The sequence below is a fragment of the Aulonocara stuartgranti genome (genome assembly GCF_965226115.1).
Source record: "Aulonocara stuartgranti genome assembly, chromosome: 5".
NCBI classification, from domain to species: Eukaryota; Metazoa; Chordata; class Actinopteri; order Cichliformes; family Cichlidae; genus Aulonocara; species Aulonocara stuartgranti.
Window position 1 is genome coordinate 28,203,832 of NC_138943.1, and position 26,789 is coordinate 28,230,620.

The window sequence follows — 26,789 nt, forward strand, 5'->3', positions numbered from 1 at the left end:
TGGTGATGCCGGGTCTTCTGACCACCACCAGTACGCAACCGGTGTCTTGCTCAAAGACACAACGACCAAGACTGTCGGAGCCGGGGTTCGAACCGGCAACCTTTTGATTACAAGACGAACTGCTAACGCTTAAGATTAGATTAACCTTTACTAGTCCCACACGTGGGAAATTTGTTGTGCCACAGCAGAAAGTGGACAGTGCAAATTTCAAGTATGGAGAAGGATACAAACAGCTCATAATCTAAAGCATATTCCACATTATCTGTCAAACATGATGGAAGCAATGTTATACCATACTGCCTGCTGTGGAATCAGGGCACTGGTTCCCCTCACATGATGTGACTGCTGATAGGAGCAGCGTGATGAATTCAGAAATGTGCAGCGAGTACTGTAATCTGCTCAAACTCAGAGATTTGGCTGATGTTGGTTGATTGGAAAGCATTTAAACAGTGTTACTACATAAGGACCCAAAGTGTACTGCAAAAACAACCCAAAATATCCCAAGGCAAAGAAATGGGATATTCTTAAATGTTCAAACCAATCACATGATCTGAGGCCAACAGAGCTCGCTCTTCAGTTACTAAAAACAAAACTGAAGGCAGAGACAGACACACACACACACACACACACACACACACACACACACACACACACACACAAGCCAAAAAGTCCAGCAGAGCATTTAGACTTCAGTCAGTCACTGACTGCCAAGGATTTTCATCAAAGTTTTAAACACAATGATTTCATTTAAAGTCGTATCAGGGTGTCAAAGGTACTTTTGAGCCTCTGAAATTGGGGGACAGTGCATGAAAATGGCTGTCGTTTCTGAACGGTTAATGCACTTTGTGAAAGTCCTGGAATTAAAGGAAGAAGTGTGACAGCTTAATAAGGGACATGCCATCTGTTGCTGCTTCCTGTATTTTTGAATGAAACAGACACCACGAGGTACAGAAAGTGAAACAAAACACATCACTTTTTCTTTCTCTTCGAACCCACGGTCTGCTTTTCACGAAGCATGTTATCACTTTGTCCATTTTTAATTTTTATTTTTGTCGTAAGACAAGCTGAGACCAGCATGAGCACTCTGAACCAGCAGTATGATGAGAAGGTCCGTCCCCTCATCGACCTCATTGACTCTCTCCGCTCTCTCGGTGTAGAGAAGGACCTGGCGCTGCCTACTATCGCTGTGATTGGAGACCAAAGCTCGGGGAAGAGCTCTGTGTTGGAGGCGCTGTCCGGGGTGGCACTGCCGAGAGGCAGCGGTGAGCTCAGAAACTTTCCGTACATTAGAAGTGTCAAAGTGAAGCAGATAACGGAACTGTATCAAGGCTGGCAGAGAGGTGGGGGTGGTGCAGGGCGTGTATCAGGCAGCAAAACACATTCTTTGGCAACTAGCCTGTTCCTTAAAATCTATATTTAATGACTTGATTAATTTAATGACACGCTATTTTACTTTATTTCATTAAAATAACTAGAACAGGGTTTGAACTTTGAGTTGACAATTTCATGACTTTGTTTTGTTATTTTGAATTTTTTTAATGTACATAATGGTACATTTAAACTAAAATTACAAATGTGACAGATTTTCAGCTGAAGTGTTGCTGGTGATCCATAAGAACAAATATCAATTGGATCAAATAAACCATCATTACTAAGATATGAAAACATATGTGTGTGTGCGTGTGTGTGTATGAGTTGTAGAGGAAGGAGGTTGGTCTGGGTTTGGGGCCTATTTCTTATAAATTGAAGTTTCAAACAAGTCAAAGGAGGGAAGGAAATGGAGACCACAGAAAAAACTAGTCTGAACCTGCAAACTCGTTAATGCTGAACAAAGTGCAGCTCTGTTTCAAGCTAACCTTGCTCAGTTTCACCTTTGGTAGAGAAACTCCTCTGCTTCAGACTAATGGAAAAGGTTTAGCCTAGGAGTTTTCTGCCAGAAACTTTAAGCTTTCTTTTCAGTTACATTTATGATTTTAGTTTTAGGAATCTAAACTACCTGGTTAGGTTAGGAGCTGCTTGCTGTTAAAGCAGCTCCTCCCTTCTGTCCATGACCTCCCCTCTGTTGTTAAAAACGGTTTATTTTAAAGGGTGAAGCATGGCTGGAAAACAGAATGCTCACAGGAAGCTGATTAGTCCAAATCACTCTGGCTGAAAGCATTTCGGCAAGATGGATTCTGATCTTGCACAAATCAAACCGTCTATCAGAGCATTAGACTCCAACTAGAAAAAAAACAACCTTTTACATATTTGTATCACCAAAATCACGGGAGGCTAAATGTCATAATAGAAAACATCGGAAATCGTTCATTAATTTGTCCAAAAAAGAGAGAGAGAAATTGTCTGACACTCAGTGTTTTAAAACACAGGTATTGTGACAAGATGTCCACTGGAACTGAAGATGACAAAAACAAAGGAAGGAGAGGCGTGGTATGGAAAGATAAGCTACCGCGACTTTGAAGAAAAGATAAAAGAGCCTGCAGTCGTCGAGAAAATGATTCGAGAAGGTGAGTCTACATAATTCTTTCATGTCACTACTAAAAACCACGTAAAAGGTGGAAGCGCAAAGTAGGCAAGTTAAATGTGTTGCTTGGGCATACGTGACATCATATTCTCTCTTTAGCTCAACTTAAATTGATCGGGAATGAGATGGGGATCAGCAGTGAGCTCATCAGTCTGGAGATTGCCTCCCCGGATGTTCCAGACCTTACTCTCATCGACCTGCCTGGCATTGCCCGGGTGGCTGTAGATGGGCAGTCGGCAGACATTGGTGATAAGGTATGATACCTTAGTCTCCCTCACAATTTTAAGGCCATTTCTTTGGTAGAAATTTCATCCAATAAAACACAAACCCAGAGTTTGATAGGCATTGGCATGTTAGTGTTAAAAAGGGACAACACTGACACACCAGTGTGACTGCTGGTTTTTGGTATTATATGTACTTATTGTTATGAGTTTGCTACTTTATCTGGACATTCCTGCTTACATCAGTTATTTGGTTGTATTGTTCATAACTGCATTTATGCAATTTATGAAATAATATTTTTAATCTTTATACTTTATTTTGAATGGATACTTTCAGATTAAAACTATAATCCAGACTGTCATCAGTAAACAAGAAACTATCAACCTGGTGGTTGTTCCATGCAACGTGGACATTGCAACTACAGAGGCTTTGAATATGGCTAAGCTGGTGGATCCTGATGGAGAGAGGACTTTGGGTAAGCAAGTGTCTCTCTTAAGTCATTTAGTTTCTTTACTTTGGATTCTGTTTCTGCTGCCAAATGATTAACATCATATGGATGCAGTGAACCACAAACGCAGCACATCAGCCTGGAAGTTGGAGAAGAGCCACAGATTGCTCTTCCACACAGGCAATCACCCCATGCACATTTCCAAAGTTGTGGCCAAATCGCTTTAGCACAAGTTGTAGTGGTCATGGCAAAGCCCTGTTGGTAATTCAATAGAAAATTTGGGCAGAAAAGAAAAAGCAGGTATAAAAACTGAGCCTCCAAATTTGACTCAGGTACACTAATATTCAAGAGGAACAAGTTAAAAATAGGACAGCAACTTATTGAGAGAGACTTTCAGAAGGAAATACATGTTTTTTCTATTGGTCATTCCATCTTTAGTCAATACAGGCCTTCTGTTTGACCATCTCTGATTTGCATGAAGATTTTGTGGTCCAAATCTTGAACCTACATTACCGGTCAAAAGTTTTAGGACACCCCACTTTTTCCAATTGATAATTATGAAAAATATTTATTAAAATTATTCAGTTTAATGTCTCATTGCACCCTGAAATTAAAACTAAGTCCAAATATGCAATTGGAGAAGAAATCATGGCATAAATTTATAGACAATCATTTATTCTAAACCGTTAAATAAATGGTAAATGGCCTGCATTTGTATAGCGCTTTACTCAGTCCTTAAGGACCCCAAAGCGCTTCACACTCAGTCATTCACCCATTCACACACACATTCACACACTGTGACTCATCAAAGTACCTGGCCCCACCTTCCCATATCTGTTGCAGAAGCTCCCATAAATGTGTGGCACTTGTAGGTTTCGTTTCCTTGACTCTTCTGTCCAGTTCATCCCAAACCAGCTCGATGGGGATTAAGTCTGGAGACTGTGCTGGCTACTCCATGTTTTGAAGCTTACCATGTTTGGGTTTTTTTCCTGAGGTAGTTATGGCATAGTTTGGACTTATGTTTTGGGTCATGATCTTGCTGTAGGATGAACCCCTGACCAACTGGACACATACAAAAGGGTATTGCATGGTACTGAAGAATGCTAAGGTAGCTGTTTTAGTTCAGGGTGCCTCTCAGTCTGTACAAGTCACCGACCCTGGATCCATCAAAACAGCCCCAGACCGTCACACTTCCTCCTCCATGTTTGGCAGGTGATGCCACACACTGTGGAACCATCCTTTCACCTACTCGACGGTGTACAAGGATCCTGCGTGATGAGCAACAGATTTCAAATTTTGATTCATCAGTCTATAATACCATCTTCCTGTCTACAGTAGTCCAATGGTGGTGTTTCATGGCCCAGGCAAGCTTCTTTGTCTTATTCTGATGTCTTAGCAAAGTTACGCAAGCTATCAACTCTCAGAAACCTGTCCTCAAATTCAGTTGGCTTTGGGTCTGCCAGACCTCTTCCTATCAGAGTTTGCCCCAGTTTCAGAGTGCCTTTTGATGGTGAAAAAAGGCACCTTGACATGCTCCAACACTGCTTTTATGCAGACAGAGGGGGTTGTAGGTAATCCTGAAAAGTTGGAACACCAGCTTTCAAGGCTTGAAATTTGTTAACCCATTTTGTGTTCCCTGAAAAAGACCTTTTTGTATAATTCTGAAATGTACTTTTTTCCTTTTTGGCTAACCTTACTTTTTTATTTTTTTACCTCTGGCCTTTCTAACCATTTATCGGACCTGAACTACTTGAATTGCAAAAAATAACTGGGAAAATGGGAGTGTTCTAAAACTTTTGACCAATTTGTTAAAAACCTGTTGGATCCACTTACTTTAATCCCTGCAAAATGATATCTGAGGCAGTGTTTTAACATGTACATCTGAATTACTATTAAAGATAAAACCATAAATGAATGGAGCGACAGCTATATATAAACAATTTAAAGGTAACGTGTCATGAGACAGTAAAATGAAAGAAAGAATGCACTGTTAAATAAACAGTGCATTCCTGATGGATTTTAACTGACTGAGTACAAGCAATCACTGCCAGACAAACATGTCCAGTAATGTGAAACGCTGCATTTATATGTCTCCAAAACATTTCTGACATCCACTGGATTTCTTCTGCAAACATCTGTGATCATGTTAAAGATCCCTTTCCTGCTGAGCAAACAACGTTGGCAACATTTGATGACTGGCACCAAACTCTGACTGGAGCTTGCAGTGATCAATGCAAATTATCAGTCTTCTCATAAGGTGGGGAATCCAACACTATCTCTCTCTGTCAGGTGTCTTGACTAAACCTGACCTGGTGGACAAAGGCACAGAAGAGAACGTGGTTAAAATTGTCCATAATGAAGTCATCCCGCTGAAGAAGGGCTACATGGTGGTCAAATGCAGGGGTCAGAAGGAGATCACAGGGAAGGTTTCACTTTCTGAAGCACTAAAAAACGAGGAAGCCTTCTTCAAAGAGCATGCCCATTTCCAGTAAGTTTGCTCTTTTTGGAAATTATGCAAAGAAGTGTTTGTGGTGTGTTAGGCTGTGTTGCTTATACTCTAACCTTTTGTTTGTACTGTAGGACTCTCTTTGATGAGGGCAAGGCCTCTGTTCCTAAACTGGCAGAAAAACTCACTCTTGAACTGGTGCATCATATTCAGGTGAATACCTATTACTGTTTTACCTTTGTAGGTTACTGGGGAGAGCTTTAACCCACTCCAACTTTGATGTGATTTGTCCATGTGATTTGTAGAAATCTCTGCCACGGCTTGATGAGCAGACACATAAGAAACTGGAACAGACTCAGGAAAACCTAAAAAAATTAAGGACTGGACCCCCATCTGATGCAACTCAGAGACAAAAGTTTCTCAGTGATGTGAGTAGAAGTGTAAGCAAAATGAATAAGAGCTTCTGGAAAACACACGTCCTGTTCATTTAATTGAATCTGTTCTATCTTAGCTTGTGTTAGCATTCGCACAGGATGCTATCAGTCTGACCAAAGGTGAAGAATTAAAATGTGGATACAACTCCAGCATCTTTTTCACACTCAGAAATAAGTTTGAAGCATGGGAGAAAATCATAAAAGACTCTGCATCATCATGTAAGTTAATTAACCACTTTTTCATTCATCAGTTTTTAAGATTCCCTCTGTTGCTTACAAGCTACTACATAAAGTAACTCTAACATTTAAAGTAAAAAAATTACTGTCATTAAAAAAACATATTTTAAATCTTCACTTAACTTTCATTGCACTGCAGTCAAAGAGCACATTCTGAGAGAAGAGTCTCAGTTTGAGCGCACGTACCGTGGAAGAGAACTGCCATTGTTTGTGAGCTACAGTACTTTTGAGTCCATAATCCAGAAGCAGATCAAACAGCTGGAGGAGCCTGCTATCCAGAAACTCAAGGAAGTGTCAGGCATGTTTTTTTTTCTCAAAATACTTGAATCTTACTTTGCAGGTAATCTTTCATTTGGTACATTTTTTTGACTAACTTATTATCGTTTTATTGCTTTTAGAGGTTGTGAGGAAAGAGCTGTTTGAACTGGCACAAAACAGCTTTGTGGGCTTTCCGAACCTCATCAGTACAGCGAAGGTATCGTCTTCTTTATAATGTATTACTGTGCACATATTACTAAACGGTAATGAATATTTATTGACATTTTTTGTGTGATTTAGATGAACATTGAAACCATCAGGAATGAAAGGGAAGAGGAAGCAAAGCCCATTCTGGGGATGCAGTTTAAGATGGAGATGCTTGTTTACACTCAGGACAGCAAATACATCACAGAGATACGAAATGGAATTTCCAACAAAGGCCGTCTGTACTTTGGTGGGAATACCACAGAGGAGATGATGAGACATTTTGAAGCATATTACAATGTAAATGTCACTCAATTGCTTTTTTAATGCTTTTGTTTGTTTGAAGCATGTGATTCATTGTATCCACATGTATCCCATTGAAATAGTTGACTTTAGTTTTTTTTAACATATTAAGAAAAGCAAACACTGAAACCTCGTAGAGAAAAAAATAATACCTAAAACTTACATCTTTTATATTTAATCACACTTTTAGATCCATAAAATAAGATCTATTATTTTATGGTGTGATTAAATATGTCTAGAGTGATCTGAAATATTTTTTGATAATTACATGTAATTCGCAATAAAACCTTAAGGAATTTTTTAATAAGCAAACTAGAAAATGTTTCAAATTCAGTCCTAAACCAGTGAGCTCTTTAGTACATCTTATTTTTGTCTTCTTTGCTTACAGATTGCTGGTCAGCGTCTTGCTGACCAGATCCCCCTGGTGATCCGGTATCAGATGCTGCAGGAGTTTGCCAGCGAGCTGCAGAGTAAGATGCTGGAAGCATTTACGGACAAGGAAAGAAAAGAGTACCTGCTTCAAGAGGATAGTGGCACAAAAAATAAAAGAGAAGATCTTAAGAAGCGCCTTGAGCGTCTCTCACAAGCTCACATTCTGCTGTCTGAATTCAGTAGGAACACAACTTTAACTGAAGTCAACAACTTCAACTCAATGGAAAATTTTCTACCAAATTTTTAACCTGGCAGCACAAAGCACAAGGTCAGACCTCACTGCAATCTTTCCAATTAAAAGTTAAGGGTTTAAAAGGGTTGGGGTTTGCACCTATAATCATTTATAAGAAACACTGAAGAATATTTCTATACGGGCATCAGAGAAAATAGAGACAGTTGCACCAGGAAGTCTTAAATACTAGAAAAGAAAAAAAGAAAAACAACACACATCCAGGTCTAAGGAGTTAAGAAAGAAAAGCGTCTGGACCTCTCATCCAAGAAGCTTCTTCAGTTCTACAGTCTAATGGTGTGAAGTCCCAGATTTAAGCCCTGTGGAGACTCCACACCATTTGACCGTAGAACTGAAGAAGCTTCTCGGATGAGAGGTGAAACGTCTTCGAGCAACTTAAAGAAGTCCAGACACTTTTCTCTGGATGACTGAGAACCTTCACAGACAACACACATCCAGAGTTTTCAGATTTCTGCTCAACTAAATCAGAATCTCTGTTTTGGACGGGAATATTTTTACATTATTATGTACTCTGTGTGTTCATGTGTTGTGTCATCTATTTTTTTCCTATTCATTTTCAGTTGGAGTGTATGAATAAATAAGTAAATACAGTGAAACAATAAGCTGACGTTTCTGACAGTATTCATCTTTGCTGAGGCTCCACATAACTGAACTGAACAACAGCTGTGTACATACAGATGTCACATTGCATATGGACAAAAGTCAGGCCATGGATTCAAATGAACTCTGTAAACCTCAATAATGTGGTCACGGTATTCTCTGAATGTTCCAAAGACCAATAAACATGAACTAGAAAACGTGTGAATTAGTCCTCATCTTCACATTCCCTCTTGACATCTGATTTCTTTATGACTTTGACCCATTGCGATCGTGGCTCAAGAGTTGGGAGTTCGCCTTGTAATTGGAAGGTTGCCGGTTCGAGCCCCTGCTTGGACAGTCTCGGTCGTTGTGTCCTTGGGCAAGACACTTCACCCGTTGCCTACTGGTGGTGGTCAGAGGGCCCGGTGGCGCCAGTGTCCGGCAGCCTCGCCTCTGTCAGTGCGCCCCAGGGTGGCTGTGGCTACAATGTAGCTTGCCATCACCAGTGTGTGAATGTGTGTGTGAATGGGTGGATGACTGGATATGTAAAGCGCTTTGGGGTCCTTAGGGACTAGTAAAGCGCTATATAAATACAGGCCATTTACCATTCCATCAATGGCTGGTTGAATCCTTAAAATTGTGTATTCATCACCACCCTTAGCAGCAACAAATGCAATCAAGTTTTGCAACAGCTAACAACAACTCTTTTACAGTGTTGTGGAGCACAGTCATACTCCAAACTCCACTATGGCCAAGATCAAAGAGCTGTCAAAGGACACCAGAAACAAAATTGTAGACCTGCACCAGGCTGGGAAGACTGAATCTGCAATAGGTAAGCAGCTTGGTGTGAAGAAATCAACTGTGGGAGCAAATATTAGAAAATGAAAGATATACAAGACCACTGATAATCTCCCTCGATCTGGCGCTCTACACACGATCACGTGGGGTCAAAATGATCACAAGAACATTGAGCAAAAATCCCAGGACCACACGGGGGGACCTAGTGAATGACCTGCAGAGAGCTGGGACCAAAGTAACAAAGGTCACCATCAGTAACACACTACGCCGCCAGGGACTCAAATCCTGCAGTGCCAGACGTGTCCAGGCCCGTCTGAAGTTTACTAGAGAGCATTTGGATAATCCAGAAGACAATTGGGAGAACATGGTCAACCAAAATAGAAGTTTTTGGTAAAAACTCAAGTTTTCCCATAGATAAATCTGCCCAGCAACAGCCCCAAAACATTGTTGCTCTAGAGGAGATCTGCATGGAGGAATGGGCCAAAATACCAGCAACAGTGTGTGAAAACCTTGTGAAGACTTAGAGAAAACGTTTGACCTCTGTCATTGCCAACAAAAGTATTGAGATGAACTGTTGTTACTTATTTACACCATAATTTGCAAAAAAATCAGACAATGTGATTCTCTGGATTTGTTTCTTTGCTCATTTTGTCTCTCATAGTTGAGGTATACCTGTGATGAAAATTACAGGCCTCTTTCATCTTTTTAAGTGGGAGAACTTGCACAATTTGCGGCCGACTAAATAATTGTTTGCCCCACTGTAAGTGTGACCAATATACACGAAAATAGAAACTCAGGAAGGGGAAAAACACTTTTTCAAACCACTGTGATTCCTCATGTTTTAAATTGGATATTAGATCTGTACACGTTACTTTTTTTTTAATTGTGAAGCATGTTGAAAAACAAACTAAGGCAGACTAGCTGTGTTATTTAAAGACTGCTTGAAAATAATCAGCAGTTTGGTGCATGACAAACAAGTGTCCTGTACTGTGATAGATTTACAGTCTTTTGGCCTGGTGCAGAGTGGTTGTGGTTTCATGGTTTGGTTACATTAAGTGTAGCAGAGATGAATTTGAAGTTAAACTGATGATGCTTACATTCATTCACTGAATCCCACCATTTAACTACAGCATAAGCAGTCAGTGTGTAGAGGATGGAAATAGGCTAGGACGACTCATGAAACATCTGCTTACATCTTTTTTAATTCAGCTGTGTACATCTACACAGAGCAGCAGTAGCCCAGATCAGCCGATCACAGCCTATCAAAAATCTACTGGAGTTCTCAATAGAAAGTTTTTGTGAGTTGTGATTCTTTTCCCTACACTCAGCCATTACAGACAATTTTAGGGTTCCCACACATGCTCAATTCAATTTTAACCCTTTCTGCACTCATTTTCCTGTTTAGAGGAAAAGTCAACCTTCTACAATGTAGGCAACAGAAAACAGAGCTTTTTTTTTAATCCTTCTTTTTCTTTGCTCATGTTTTGCTTACCTAATTCAAGCTGAATACCTATATTAGAATGAAAATTTAGACTAAAATTTTGTTTCCCATCTACAAGGTAACTTTGCACAAAAATCACTAGTAGAAACAAAGAGCTGCTTTTTACTTACTTTGAGTACATTTTTGAACCTGTACTTTTTCACTTGAACCAGTACTTCAGCTTTTGCTCAAGTATTTTTAATACTTGTATATGTACTGAACACCTGGTCAGAGGTGTTCTTTTGCCACCTTTGACCAGTCTACTGTGGTGAAAAGAAAGCTGAACAAGGCTATCGATCAATATCTGTCATTGATTTACGTCTTATAGTAATAGGGTGAGGAGCCTCGTCATTTGGAAGGGACTCAGAGCAGAGTTGCAACTCCTACACATCAAAATAGCCTGTTGAATTGGTTCAAGCATATTTGGGTCCGTTTTGGACACCACATAGATGAGGTGCTTTGGGCATGAGGGGACACACAAGTACACACTGGAGAGATTATGTTTTTGGGCTGGCTTGGGAGTGTCTTGACGTCTCTGTTATGACTTTAAATTTAGTGAAAAAATAATATGAATAAAATCAGTGAGTGTACATTTACAAAGAGTGTATTTTTTTAAATGATTAACAACTGTTTTTTTCTGCTTCCTGCTTCAGATTGCTGGTGGCCAGGTTGATGGCTGATGGAACCCCACTGGTGATTTATGCTGCAAGAGTCATCCAGCAATCCTACTGCAGAGTGAGATACTGCAGATGCTTCAGGACAAGGAAAAGTTGGAGTTGTTGCTGATGGAGGATTCTGACACTTGCACCAAGAGGGCTGCTCTGCAGTCGCTTCAAGGTTTAGATGTGGAGGCTTTGCAGTTAGCGGTGATGGGAAGATGTATTATATGTACTATAACATGGAGTCTTTTCATTCACATTCATTAAGATAATAAATCTGAGGCCATCAATCCAAAATGTTACATATCTGTTCTTTGCTTAAACAGGAAATATACCTAATAATAGACCTATAAGAGCTCATAGGTGCTATATATAGGTTATAATATATAGGTTTATGCTTAGATTATTTCCTTGCAGGTACTTAAACTGAATCACATTTTGTTGAAACTGTTTCAACAAAATGCTAGTGCTAACCACGGCGGCACGGTGGTTAGCACTGTTGCCGCACAGCAAGAAGGTCCTGAGTTCAATTCCACCATCAGGTCTTTCTGTGTGGAGTTTGCATGTTCTCCCCGTGTTTGTGTGGGTTCTCTCCGGGTACTCCGGCTTCCTCCCACCGTCCAAAGACATGCAGCTTGTGGGGATAGGTTAATTGGATAATCCAAATTGCCACTAGTGTGCGAATGGTTGTCTGTCCCTGTGTGTTGGCCCTGCGACAGACTGCCGACCTGTCCAGGGTGTACCCCGCCTCGCGCCCTATCTCGCCCAGCTGGGATAGGCTCCAGCGCCCCCCGCGATCCTGAAAAGGATAAGCGGAAGCAAATGGATGGATGGATGTTTAAACTACACATTATCTAAAGTTTAAATAAAGAGTCTTTTTTTTGTCTTAATTTACCAGTCCATCTTAATTGTATCTGTAATATTACTTAATTGAACAATCTGACTTCTTTATTTATTTTTTTGAAGAATTAAAATGAATAAATAAACTGATCAGCTCATACTAAACTGCTCTATTTTCTTTTGGCTGAGATATAATGTTTATCTGTTCCAACTCCAAACAAAATTAAGTCAATCACTGAGATTCTATTTATATTATTGTATCTGCTTTCATCTCTCATGCACTTGTTAGATACTGGAAACTTTTTGACTATTCAAACACTTGCGCACTTTAGCTCCCCCTTGTGGTTTTACACAAATTTAAAATACAATATTATCAGGACCTTGGTCTTTCAAAAAAGGTTAACTTTGATTTTGGATTCTGTGAAACCATCACTTTGCATTGATTAGACTGTTTATGTGCCTACTATATGAGAAGCTCAAAAGAAAATATCAGTGCCGTATACCTGCAAAACTGTGGTTCGGGGAAATTTAGCAGCTATTATTATATGTTAGTTTGAGCTAAACTCCTGAGAGTGTGTATTCACGTAGTACCAGATACTGATCCTAAAAAATTGTGGTTTTTTAGGTTTGTTTATTTGCCATCCTTAAGTGATGACAGTAGGGGCAAGAAATTATCTGTATTTTTTCTCTACTAAGAAGCACATCTCTGCACTGAAATGTTTTGTCTTTGTCAAATCTGAAGTGGTGTTTGCCCTGCATCAGGCTGGTCAACCCCCCCCCCCCCCCCCCCTCCTCCGCGCGACCCTGATAACGATAAGCAGAAGAGGGTGGATGGAGATGAAATGTCCACTGTGTGTTTAAATCAAGTGTGAAAAAAACAAAAAAACAAAACACGTACATATCATGCGTGCACATTAGTCCTGCTTCGTGTGGACACTGTGATATGCAGTTTCCTGATGTTCCAAATCACATTTCCCACACAGCTGCTGCAAAAACCAAAGATGTTGTCCCTTTTCAGCTTTAGAAAGTACAACCAATGAGTGATGTATTGATTTGAGGCAGTTCAAGTATTTATTTGAAAATCACCACAGCCATTTAACTTTAAATAGTAGCCTTTGTCAGTCAATTATCAATTACCATTTCATTGATCTGTTATAAATAATACAAAAGCTGGATATGTTTTGTGATTTCCCATTTTGACCCCTCAAGCTGAGCATCATGTCTGCTGACATCAGTTATAGTTTCAACACCATGGGCATGGGCTTCCTTGTTTCCCTCTCCAGAGGACTATAATTCAGAAACGGAACATTGTGCCAAAGTAAATACCTCTGAAACTGATTAAGGTATCAAACTCATCAGCAAAGCATTTACTGAAGTTAGAAATCATGAGCTTCACGGTACTTCTCTCATAGATTTACACACACACATACATCGAGAGAAAAACATGCTCAGGATAAGACTTAAGAATAAGTATTTTTCCTCTTCCGTGGACAGGATGCTGGATGACCCAAATCACTGTGGTTTAGCAACAGGAACTTTGCGTTTTGCCCAGCTTAAGGCTATCTCCCGTGATCTTGCAAGAAGTAGGTTAAAGTAACAGGAGAAATGAAAGAAATGAAACCTAACCGAACTCACTTAATTGCTGATTTAGGAAAAAATAATTTAAGTGAAGAATTGTAATGCCGCTAGGATAGGCTCCAAACCCCCTTATGCAAAAACCTGAAAAGGATAAGCGGAAGAGGATGGATGGATGGACTCTATGGTGCACACTGCACAGTCAATTAACCGCGAGTTAAAGAAAGTATCACTTTAAGAAGAAGCTGCCTCCTCTCTGTATGTTTGAATAAACAATGCGACAACAGATGCCAAGAAACGAAACTTATAGCAAACTCTTTTCCGGGTTAAACCAACAATTTTGATAGAGCAGGTTACAGTTCACACTGTCATTTTTACCTTTTCTACAAAATCATTTTTCAGGAGACAAACATTAGCTACCATGAACTCTTTGAACCAGCAGTATGAGGAAAAGGTCCGTCCCTGCATTGACCTCATTGATAAACTCCGCTCTCTTGGTGTAGAGAAGGACCTGGCGCTGCCTGCTATCGCCGTGATAGGGGACCAAAGCTCGGGGAAGAGCTCTGTGTTGGAGGCGCTGTCCGGGGTGGCACTGCCGAGAGGAGTTGGTAAGAAGACACTTATTTCCAGCTCAGCAAACTCACTGTTCATTAGACTCGTGACAGTCCAGTATATAAGTAATCCTTTCATACCTTACTTAAATAATATACCAAGGGCGTAGATTTGGCATGGACGGAAGGGACATGTCCCCACCAATATCCAGCGGTTATTGAATTGTCCCCACCAATAATTTGATCTCTTTGAGTAAAGAAAAACAAAACCGATAGAAAAAAAAAACGATCTGTCAATGTCTCATTCGCCCAGCGGTGCAGAAAGAGTTAAATTACGTTCTCTGCTGGAGTCCTGTGGAACATAGGACTGCCATAATGAATTAATTAAATACACCATTAAATAATTAATTAAATGTGTCAATAATGAATTAAAATTGGAATTAATTAATTAAATAAATAGGTATGACACATGTAATTAATTAATTATTGACACATTTAAATAATTATTTATGTATTTCACATTTTTATTAATTATTGACACATTTCATTAATTATTTAATGATATATTTAATTATTTATGTATTTCACATTTTAATTAATTATTGACACATTTCATTAATTATTTAATGATATATTTATTTATTTCATTTTGGCGCCTGGCTCTCATCTTGAATTAATTTTATCTGTCAGCCTCACCCATCAAACCCAGGGGGCGGGGTTAACGCTGCCCATGCAGCTTCTCTAACATTTCATTGGTTGCCGTGCAAAGTAAGTCAAAACAGGTCGATCCTAGATAATCGATTGCTTGTGTAGACTTGGGGCAGCCAGGTATCCCAGAATGCAGATCAAATCACAGGCAGCAATGGTGGTGCTGTAGTTTTAAAATACCCCGTTTTTCTGTCACCAGCTACACTTTTAACAGTGTTTTAGCCGCGAATGTCGCACCGTAATCTTCACATGTCTGGTCAGGTTGTCAACATAGAACATGTTTGCAAAAGTGCTCAGATGTTTTCAGAGATTTCACTAGCTCTGCTAACAGTTAGCATGCAGAGTGCACCCAGGGGGTTACGTTAACCGGTTTGTTTACATATTCCACTCTCCGTGTTCCACATGTTGCATTCACAGATTCTCATTTTCACCGAACGATCGTCTCTTTCCGCCTGGTCTTGTGTCTCTGCGCTTCTGTAACATAAAGAACGAGCTGACATTTTTCTCACGAAACCAGCGATCAGCTCAGCAGACCCTCAGTTTACCTGCATGCATCCTCCTCCTCACCTGTCAGCTGTTTAACACCTGCTGCTAATTCAAGAAACACGCCTACGTTACCTGGTGATAGTCACAGTTTAACTGGGCAGCCGGTACTCGATATAAAGCAATGTCAGCGCATTTTTCTGCACAAGATAAGGAAATATAGTATTTTTCCCGAGCGCAGAGCTGCTGGAGCTTGTTTCCTTACAGAGCACTTTATAGGCGAACAGCTTCATCAGCGGCTGATGTCCAATCACCGGCACACAGCTTTGAAACCTCACCTGAGTTTTAGCTCTCAGTGGTTAAACGCTGGACTTCATTCACTCAGGTTCTGTCTGTTGGGTCACGTTTACTTCGCTGTTTTATTTACAACTGAGCAAATCGGTTTGGCTGAGGTTAAAGTTACGTTTCATAACTGCATAGTTTCACAGACCTTTAATGGTTCACTGGCACATGTGTTAGACTGAACTATTCGCTTTTCTTTATCTGGTGTGTTTTGGATTTAACAGTGAATTTTGAGATTAAACTGACTTTTAAAATGTTTTATACAAAGAGGAAAGAGAAGGCGCATTTCCACCGAGAGAAGCAGAGTTTGCAACAGCATGTTCATCATGAAGTCTGCAACCTGGACAGAAATATTATATCATCTATTTTTTAATAGTTATTCAACTGTATTCTAAGCACCAGCTATCTGTTAGAATTTTTAGAGTTTACTTAACTAAAAATAAATGAGGTTAACATATAATTTGTGTGATTTTTTTTCTCTCTCTCTCTTTTCTTTTTTCTTTTCTTTTTTTTGTGCTTTTTCGGTCATGTTATGTTTAACTGTCAAAGTTTTGTTACAAACTATGAAACACATCGTGCAGACTTCTGGATGTTAGAAGAAAACTAATACTGCTCATGAATGAGACTAAAGGCAGCAAAGTGTCCTTTAAAACTAAACATGTTAGTAGGACCTCCCTATTTATATCATAGTTTATGATATAGCACGTGCATTTCAGTAATAGCCTACTGATTTCAGTGTAGTGGTGTCACACAACAGTCACACAGCTCACATGGTCATTATCTGTGATACTCCTTAACTATAATTTATCCAAGTTAACTTCAGTTAACCATTCAGACGGTTCTTTTGCAATGAAAAAGCTGTGTACCGGGGCCTGCGCTTTGTCGGTGGTAATAACAGCTTGCGAGGCGAGCGGGTCTATCCCAGGCTTTGCCGTGAGACTGGGCATCGAAGCACTTTTGCAAAGAGGCTGTATCTTGACAAACCGACCAGACATATGAAGATTAAACCACTACATTCTCGGCTAAAAAAATATTAAAACTGTATTTGGTGACACACAAACAGGGTTTTTCAAAGTTCAGGGGCCTGTGCTTCGTACCGCGCTAAGTGAGTTAGCTGGATGAGATTGTTGACGATTTCGCGTGATCCTGGATCGTTCGGTTCCCCGAAGCCCATCCGGGACTTGCTGTCATAGCAACAGAGCCGTAAGCGTAAACCTGCTGGGGAGCAGGTTTACTTTATGTAAACAGGATTAGATCGCGGCCACGCAGGTATGTCCGCTTCATTTATACGAAAGCAACAGCGATATTCCACCACTGTTTCACCATAAATAAATAACATCACTGTAACTAAAGATAATGCAGCACTTGATCCTTTTATTGATGTCACACAGATACATACAGGTCATTCCCTAAAAAAGGGAAATGTACTATTAACATTCTATTACATGTATGTGATTATTACAGATGTAATTCATATTTCAGAGTAGTAATTGTAAATTACTTCGTGTAATCAAGATGAGAGACCACGGCTATAAAAGCGAAGGTGGATTTGGGAAGTCTGTCGCAGTCATATCCTGTCCGTATACGCGAGCAACCCATTGCAGAAGGTGCAAGATTGATAAGGAGAGTCCTCAGAATTCAGCGTATATTGCGGGACAGACAGGATCCTTTAGCTCAGCGCGACAGTGTGCTCATAGAGAGATATCGATTTTCCGTGAGGGTATTATTTACTTAACCAACTTGTTGACGAGGGGGTGCAGGACCACCACCTGTCTTTTTTTTTTTTTGCTCTGCCCTTTTCTTGGTTGCTGTTATGAACAAACAAACAGAGTATTCCAGGGTCTCTTTCCAAGAGACGACAAGCAATATAAGTGATAAATATTACCATTCTGTAGAATATTCTTATATTTCACTTTTACTTGTTCCCATGTTCTAGTGGGTCCTGTTGTGGCTCTAATGTGAAAGGGGATATAATATAACATATTATAATATAATATAATGTAATATAATATTGGATAATATGGTGTGATATGATATGTATGTGTATGTGCATTTTATATGTAAACTTGTTTACTTTAAATAAAGTTAGAAAAAAAATAAATAAATAAATAAAAATAAATCTACCCTACCGCCTACTGGTGTTGGCCAGAGGGGCCGATGGCGCGATATGGCAGCCTGGCTTCTGTCAGTCTGCCCCAGGGCAGCTGTGGCTACAACCGTAGCTGCCTCCACCAGTGTGTGAATGTGAGAGTGAATGAATAGTGGCATTGTAAAGCGCTTTGGGTGCCTTGAAAAGCGCTATATCAATCCACTCCATTATTATTGTTATTATTAAATTACTTACGAGTTTGATTTGTCAGCAACTTTCTGCCAGCCCTCTCTCCTTGCTTTTGCAGCCTTTGCAGTGTTCTCTTGCGTTTTAATTAAACTCTGAAACTCCTGAAATCCCTCACTCAAGAGTTCTTGCTCTGCTGCCGAAAAATACCGAGCGCGCTCCTTCGACATTTTCGCCGACCAATCAAAGGGTTGCCGATCAATGTTTCTACTATCGATGCGTAGCCCCTGTTGGGCCACCCAGTGATCTCACATTACTTCATCCAGCTATACTAATCGTCAACAACAGGTGTGTTCGGGGAACCGGAATAGCGAGCTCAGAGTTAGCGCGATGATTTGGTCTTGGATGTTTCATTTGATCTTGGATGTAGTAAGCGACGTACGAAGCACAGGGCCCAGTTCTGTTAGTTTCCACATGCCGGTTGTTGTGTGCTAAAAACAATGGCCACCAGGCCAAAGCAATGGTTTTGACTCGATCAGCGTTAACCCCGCCCCCTGGGTTTGATGGGTGAGGCTGACAGATAAAATTAATTCAAGATGAGAGCCAGGCGCCAGGACTGCCAAAGTGAAATAAATAAATATATCATTAAATAATTAATGAAATGTGTCAATAATTAATTAAAATGTGAAATACATAAATAATTAATTAAATGTGTCAATAATTAATTAATTACATGTGTCATTACTATTTATTTAATTAATTAATTCCAATTTTAATTAATTATTGCCACATTTAATTAATTATTTAATGGTGTATTTAATTAATTCATTATGCGAGGGGGAGAGGAGGATGGCAGCAAAAATAACCTGGATATAAGAAAGTACTTTTCAAAGAAACCTGTAAGTCACTTAAAGTCAAGTTCACTCATAAAATCTGTCCATCATAATAACGTTACAGGCTATGCAAGGCAATACATGCCAACCCTCCCGTTTTTTCTCGGACAATCCCGAATTTCAGTGCCCCTCTTATTACTCTTTCTGGGTTGCAAAATAAACTTTTAAAAAAATTTCAGGCGAGAATGTAGCTGTGCAAACTTCAAATATCTGAACCGGGGAGAACAGCAAACTCCCAGCACATCGTTTTAGGCTTTGGCCCACATCAGTCTAAAATTGTATGTAACCATGAATAACGTGTTGCCATGTCCACCAGGAGAGACTGGACCGTATAGATGTAAAACAAATATGCCGGCAGTTTATCTCAGTTAACGAGAGGAGCAGGCCTGTGTTTGGCTCCTTCACATACTGGACATTAAGTTATTGTGTGGGACACCAGTAGTCCATGTCTGTTGCTGTAACAGTAGTTCATGTTTAGAGTAAAACATCCCAGCTCACTGATTTGATCGGGGCAATAGTGCCTAAAATGTTGCATAATTTTGCTGAGAGATCTTTTACTTTGTGGTAATCTTAGATGAGTAGTTTTATGGACAAAACCCACCAGGTCATTCAGTGTTCCCTTAGTACTAATATATAAGAGATGTTGGTGTACTATAACTGAAGTAATGTTGTTAAGTCCTTAAAGTCATATTATTTTATTGTCATGACTGTATTTTAAGCTATTTTTATTTTTGTATGATATCTGATTTATATGAAATATGGCTGAAGTAAACTAAAGCCTAAAATACTTAGTCAGTCATTTGTTTAATAGTAACTTAACATTATATAATTCACATATAAAACTATAAATTGTAATTTTAAATGGTTTAAAAGCATGTAGAATAGCATAGGCAAGTATATTTCTCCTTTTTTTTAATCAAGAAGCAAAGACGAAAAGGAAAAAAAAGAAACAGGGCAGGGTTCGGTGGCTGAATCATCCGTCCCCACCAATGCCAAAACCAAATCTACGCCCTTGTAATATACACTACTGGTCAAATGTTTTAGAACACCCTAATTTTTCCAGTTATTTTTTGCAATACAAGTCGTTCAAGTCCGATGAATAGCTTGAAATGGCACAAAGGTTAGAAAGGCCAGAGGTTAAAAAAGTTAATGTTTCCCAAAAATGAAAAAGAAAAAAAGTACATTTCAGAATTATATGTTACTCTGCCGAAACGGTGGGCCAACTCATCTCCCGTGCAACATATTTATTGGCCTTACCAAAAGAAAGTGTCTTTGAGTATAAAATAAAATGGGGGGCGGCTATTTTCATGTCTTTATCTTTATCATTGTGCCACATATACAAAAAGGCCTTTTTCAGGGAACACAAAATGGGTTAACAATTTAAAGATGTTCTGCAGCAATGGAAGTCGATCAAGCCTTGAAAGCTGGTGCTACTAATTCCTACAGGTGTTCCATCTTTTCTGGATTACTTACAATCCCCTCTGTCTGCATAAGGGCAGTGTTGGAACACACTGTGGTACCATACTGTTATAGCCCGTCTCGGGGTGGCCAGACCATAAGGGTGATCCATCCCCGTCTGACCCCAAGCAGCACATCACACAATTAGTACAGTTTGATGGTGATTTATTTACAATGAGTGGATTTAAAACAAAGGAAAGGAGCGGACTATAACTTTGGGGTGGACCTAACGAAAAAACAACAAACAAAAGGAGCCTATCTCAAGGATATATCAAACTTGCCTACTCAAAAGAATTAAACCAAACGACAGGAACTTACCTCCCCAACTAACAAAAACATGAGAAAACTGTAATCAAAGAAAAGGGCAGTCCACCCCTACATGCCCCTGTGTAAAACAAACATCACTAGACAGGTAACATAAAGTCTGCCAGTTAGGATGGGCCGAGGATGAAAGGCTCGCCGTCCATGGCGGTGTCATCAAATACGTTGTCTCCCGGTAGTTAGCCAATCCGCAGGAACTGTCCCCTGGATCCACCAATGACGAGAAGGCACCTACACACTTAAATTTGCATATGAGAAACAACATTACGACAGCAGTCGTTAACACATACCCTCGTGAGCATCAGTTGAACAGTATTGTACTGCAGAGAGTTTATTGTTACAAAAAAAGGTAATTAATAATGGAAGAGAGACAGGCCATCAGTTAAAAATGCACAGAGAAATTGCAAAGAAAGTCAAGGCGTCAGTGACTAGAGTTACCTTCACCATCAAAAGGCACTCAGAAACTGAAAGGATGAGGTCTGGCTCACCCAGCACACAACTGAATCAGAGGATTTTGGTTTAGCTGTTATATCTGCCAAAGGTGGCGAGTCAAAAGTTTAGAATACGTTTTAGTCTATAAATTGATTCCATTATTTCTTTTTTTTTAACTGAAGTTGCTTATTTGTAAGATGCTTTCATTTCAGGGTGCAATGAGACATTAAACTGCATCATTTTCAATAAAAACTGGAAAAATTGGGGTGTTCTAAAACTTTTGACCGGTAGTGTATATACATTTGAAATCCCTTACCTTTGTTTAATTGGCGTTATTTCTCTGTTCAAATTCAACTTGTAACAACTTGTTCAAATCAAATCCTTACAGTACTACCTGACCACTGGTCTTATCCTGGCATGGGCTCTGACGTGGTTCTATAGAAGTGCGTTTGAATATATTTGGATAAGCCGAGACAAATGTCGGGCTGGCTGGATAAATTTCAGTTTCTGTTTCTGTTTTCTTAGTTTCTGTTTTCATTCTTGTTGCTTTGAGTCTTGGTCTATTTGAGTTTCTGTTTCTGGGACCTTCACTGTTTCCCTCTCTGTCTTGTTTCATTTTGGTTCCTTTGCCCTCCCTTGTTTCCTTTTCTTTCTCATCTTGTTTATTGAATAATTTCCTCTGTTTATTTTCCAGTTACAGTGTATCTGCAAAGTATTCACAGCACTTCACTTGTTCCACATTTTTGTCATGTTCACTCTTATTCACCTTAGTCTGCACACAACACCCCATAATAACAAAGAAAGAAAAGTTTGCTTGAGATTCAATTTCTACAGACCTCCAAACATGGCCTTCAGATTAGCTCAAGAACAGAAAGTGAAAGTTTCATGGAATGGGTTTAGCTGGCTGAGCAGCTACATGCAAACCTCACATCATCAAGCATAATGTAAAGAGTCAGTTGCATGGGTATAAACCACTGGACTCTGGAGTAGTGGAGACGTGTTCTCTTCAGGAAGAATGGTCAAAAATCCCCGTAAATCCAATCTTAAACCTTGTGGAAAGCCTTCCCAGAAGAGTTGAAGCAGCAAAGGGTGGGACAAAATCATGTTTAACCCTATGGATTAAGAATTAGATATTCCTGCAGACACATAAGAAAATGTGTTTGGCAATATAGTATAATGACTGCTTTTTTATGATCTTATCAAATACTCTGGGTATTCACTCAAATCTTTTCCTCTCTGTCTCACCATTCACTCATAAAAAACACAGGTATTGTGACAAGATGTCCACTAGAACTGAAGATGACAAGAAAGAAGAAAGGAGAGGCGTGGTATGGAAAGATAAGCTACCGTGACTATAATGAAGAGCTAAAAAAGCCTTCACTTGTGGAGAAAAAGATTCGGGAAGGTACAGCGTGAAGTATTCTTAAATGTCACTGTTATTGATGGAGGCAGAAGATAGGCCAGCTAAACTTATTGTTCAGGTGTGACTCAAACCAAATCCTCTTTTCAGCACAAGATAAACTGGTGGGGAATGGGACTGGGATCAGCAATGACCTCATCAGTCTGGAGATTGCTTCCCCTGATGTCCCAGATCTGACACTCATCGACCTGCCTGGCATCACCAGAGTGGCTGTCAGTGGACAATCAGAGGACATTGGTGAACAGGTAGCATTTGGTGGTAGAATGCATCAAGTCAGATTAAAATACAGCTCAATTCATCCCTGTCACATGTTTGCTGTTTTACTTTTGATTTTTAGAAAAGCAAGAAAGACCCCATCATAAATATATGCATGATTGCTATCAGTACAGCCCACAGAACACTATCCAAACCACAGCTCAATAATATAATCATATGATATATTTCTCTTGTGAAAAAATGAAAAGTATGGCTGTGATCTTTTATGGGTATTACATTCATTCACAACTTGATTTGAACAATCCTAATTTGGGCACGATTAGTTTGTATAACTTTTTGCAACTATATTTTTCCATTTCGTAGCTTAATATTTGTTACGTTACAAGCTAATACTTTCAGATAAAACGACTGATCCAGAATAACATCAGAAAACAAGAAACCATCAGCTTGGTGGTTGTTCCATGCAACGTGGATATTGCAACCACAGAGGCTTTGAGGATGGCACAGCAGGTGGATCCTGAAGGAGAGAGGACTTTGGGTAACTAGAACTGATTTTAAAAAGTGCCACCTGGCTTATAAGCAAATGTCTCTCTTAGGTCATTGATTCTCTATCCACTGAATAAATATAGTTGCTATGTATGCTTACTGCATACATTTATCATGTTGGTTCTGTTTTCACTGGTGAGGAAACTGTTGAATCTCATTTAATCTTTTTATTAGTTTGTCACAATGTGAGCAATATTTAATGGCTGGCACCAAGCTCTGACTGGAGCTCATTAATGATTATTATCATCATCATTATCCAGCTGCTTTTCTCATAAGGTGGGGAATCCAACACTATATCTCTCTGTCAGGTATCTTGACCAAACCTGACCTGGTGGACAAAGGCACAGAAGAGAACGTGGTTAAAATTGTCCATAATGAAGTCATCCCGCTGAAGAAGGGCTACATGGTGGTCAAATGCAGGGGTCAGAAGGAGATCACAGAGAAGGTTTCACTTTCTGAAGCACTAAAAAATGAGGAAGCCTTCTTCGAAGAGCATGCCCATTTCCAGTAAGTTTGCTCTTTTTGGAAATTATGCAAACAAGTGTTTGTGGTGTGTTAGGCTGTGTTGCTTATACTCTAACCTTTTGTTTGTGCTGTAGGACTCTCTTTGATGAGGGTCAGGCCACTGTTCCTAAACTGGCAGAAAAACTCACTCTTGAACTGGTGCATCATATTCAGGTAAGTACTTATTACTGTTTTACCTTTGTAGGTCACTGGGGAGAGCTTTAACCCACTCCAGCTTTGATGTGATTTGTCCATGTGATTTGTAGAAATCTCTGCCACGGCTTGATGAGCAGATACAAAAGAAACTTAAACAAACTCGGGCAAACCTGGACAAATTAAGCAATGGACCCCCATCTGATGCAATTGAAAGACTTGGTTTCCTCATTGATGTAAGTTCACCAGTTTTTTTAGGAGACAAAAAATTGCCAGCTGCAGGTTTTGCACCTCCTAAACAAAAGTGTAAGAAAAATGAATATGAGCTTCTGGAAACAACATTTCCTGTTCTTTGAAACCGTTCCTTCTTAGAGAGTGTCAGCATTCACACAGGATGCTATCAGTCTCACCAAAGGTGAAGAATTAAAATGTGGATACAAGTCCAGCATCTTTTCCTTACTGAGAGGTCAGTTTGCAGTATGGAAGAAAGCCATAGAGACCTCTGGAACAAATTGTAAGTTAATTTAAAACTTGTTAATTAGTTACCTCTAATATACCTACTGTTAAAAGATGAAATTATTAATTATTAATACTATTTTCCCACCACAACTACAACCATATTATAGTCAACTGGAATATTCAGAGAGAGGTTTCTCAATATGAACGAAAGTACCGTGGAAGAGAGCTCCCAGGGTTTATCAACTACAAGACGTTTGAGGCCATGATCCAGGAGCAGATCAAACAGCTGGAGGAGCCTGCTGTCCAGAAACTCAAAGATGTGTCAGGCATGTTTTTTATGATACCGCAATCATTGAAAGTGATCACAGAACATGTTACTTTGCAGGTATTCTTTCATTTTCTAATTTTTTATATAATTTTCTCTTTTTAGAGCTTGTGAAGAAGGAGCTCTTTGAGTTGGCACAGAGCAGCCTGGTTGGCTTTCCTAACCTCATCAGAACAGCAATGGTAACATCTCCTTTGCTGCTTGTTGTATATTTATTAATAAACACTGATAAATATGTACTGACATCTTCTGTGTGATTTAGCTGAAGATTGAAGACATCAGAACTAAACGGGAAGCTGAAGCAGAGGCCATACTGAGGATGCAGTTTCAGATGGAGCTGATCGTTTACACTCAGGACACAACATACAGCCAGATGTTAGCAAAGAGGAAGAGGGAAGACGAAGAGGAGGCTGTAAATTCCCTGGTGAACAATAATAGCAGTGGGGCCACCCTGAAAGAGATGCTGAAACACCTTAAATCCTATTACCAAGTAAATGTTACTGAAACTCTGTTTTTTATGTTTGCATTTAAAAACATGATATAGTACATAAACTCTTGCCATGTCAAAAGATACATCCCACTGAAGTTTTCAATATAAGAGAAAAAGTAGACTCTTTGAAACAGTGACTACAGATAAGCAACAACAAAAAGAAAAGAAGAAAACTAAAACTAAAGCTGAAATTTAGAATGTATACAGTTAAATGAAATGAACACCTGTTGTATTTATGACACAGTCACATAAAGCAACAAACAGGAAATTTGGGTTAGAGCCTGAATTTGCTCACTGCCCCAACAAACTCAGCTTGATGGGACAAAAATGGGCCACAAAGTAGAAACAAATCCAGTTTATCTGCCCATAGACATCAGTACAGAAGCAAATCTTTTACTTAGAGATGTTTGGCCTCAGTAACAGTAACAATGTTAGTTTGTTTTTGCCTAATAATTTATTAATACAGAATAAATGTTTTAATGTCTTCTCAAAGCCAGGTCCAAATTCAGGTCTGACAGTATTAGAGACACCAACTATATTTTTGTGATGGCGGCACATGAAGGATTTAGCTTTTTAGCGCATCCCTATTATCTGCTGGGAGGGTGGTTTTAGTCTTTGTTTTATTCTGTTTTAAGAATATTACTCAACTTTATTAAGTCTTAGTCTGGTATGACTTTTTTTCTGTTTTTCTTTAGATGTGAACACAATGTAACCAACTAAGTTGGTTACAAAATATCGAGATGTTCTATGATTTTGTTCACAGCTAATAATTTAATACAAAATAACAACCATGTTCAAATTCTGACATATTACAGACAGTAACAAACAAAAGCTTTTTACGTCCTTATTTCTGTCTTCTCCGCTCACAGATTGCTGGTCAGCGTCTTGCTGACCAGATCCCCCTGGTGATCCGCTATGAGATGCTGCAGCAGTTTGCCAACCAGCTGCAGAGGGAGATGCTGCAGATGCTTCAGGATAAGGAGAGAAAAGAGTCCCTGCTTCAAGAGGACATTGGCACAAAAATTCAAAGGGAACAACTTCAGAACGGCCTTAAACGCCTCTCAAACGGCCGCCTTTTGTTGACTGAGTTTAGTATGAACACATTCAACTTCAGCTCAGCACAAGGGCAAAGCTTAAAACCAGATTTCTAACCTGACAAACAAAATGATGGACGTCACTTCATAGAATCATAGAAATATTTCCCCAGCATTCGCTTTGCAATACATTTTGAGTGCCTTTATTATAGATTGTAATTGTTTTAGTGTGTGTGTAGATATATATAATATATATATAATATATATATATATATATAATATAACATCTTAAAGGGTCATACGCATGTATGTTGCTGTTGCAGAAGTATATTTTTTGTTTATTAAAAATGTTTTGAGTGTTAGAAATAAAAATCACTGGTAATGGTATGCACTCCATGTGCTATTTTGTTATATTGTGTGTTACAGTTTGTGTATACATTAACGGGGGAAATGAATAACTAAAATAAAGTGAGACATATACTAAAAGGCTGAA

General features: G+C 39.3%; 1 pseudogene across 1 annotated transcript; it reads left to right on the forward strand.

Annotated features, from left to right (window-relative positions):
- The first annotated feature begins 926 nt into the window (after positions 1-926).
- LOC309707372 lies at positions 927-26,555 on the forward strand (annotated as a pseudogene). Its single transcript, XR_014280877.1, has 24 exons — positions 927-1,262; positions 2,367-2,504; positions 2,621-2,775; positions 3,080-3,218; positions 5,481-5,679; positions 5,772-5,850; positions 5,943-6,065; positions 6,149-6,290; positions 6,448-6,606; positions 6,707-6,783; positions 6,867-7,070; positions 7,462-7,749; positions 13,997-14,294; positions 22,417-22,554; positions 22,660-22,814; positions 23,185-23,323; positions 23,640-23,838; positions 23,931-24,009; positions 24,102-24,224; positions 24,361-24,502; positions 24,615-24,773; positions 24,878-24,954; positions 25,035-25,262; positions 26,132-26,555. The product of XR_014280877.1 is annotated as an uncharacterized misc_RNA (transcript).
- The last annotated feature ends 234 nt before the right edge of the window (positions 26,556-26,789 follow it).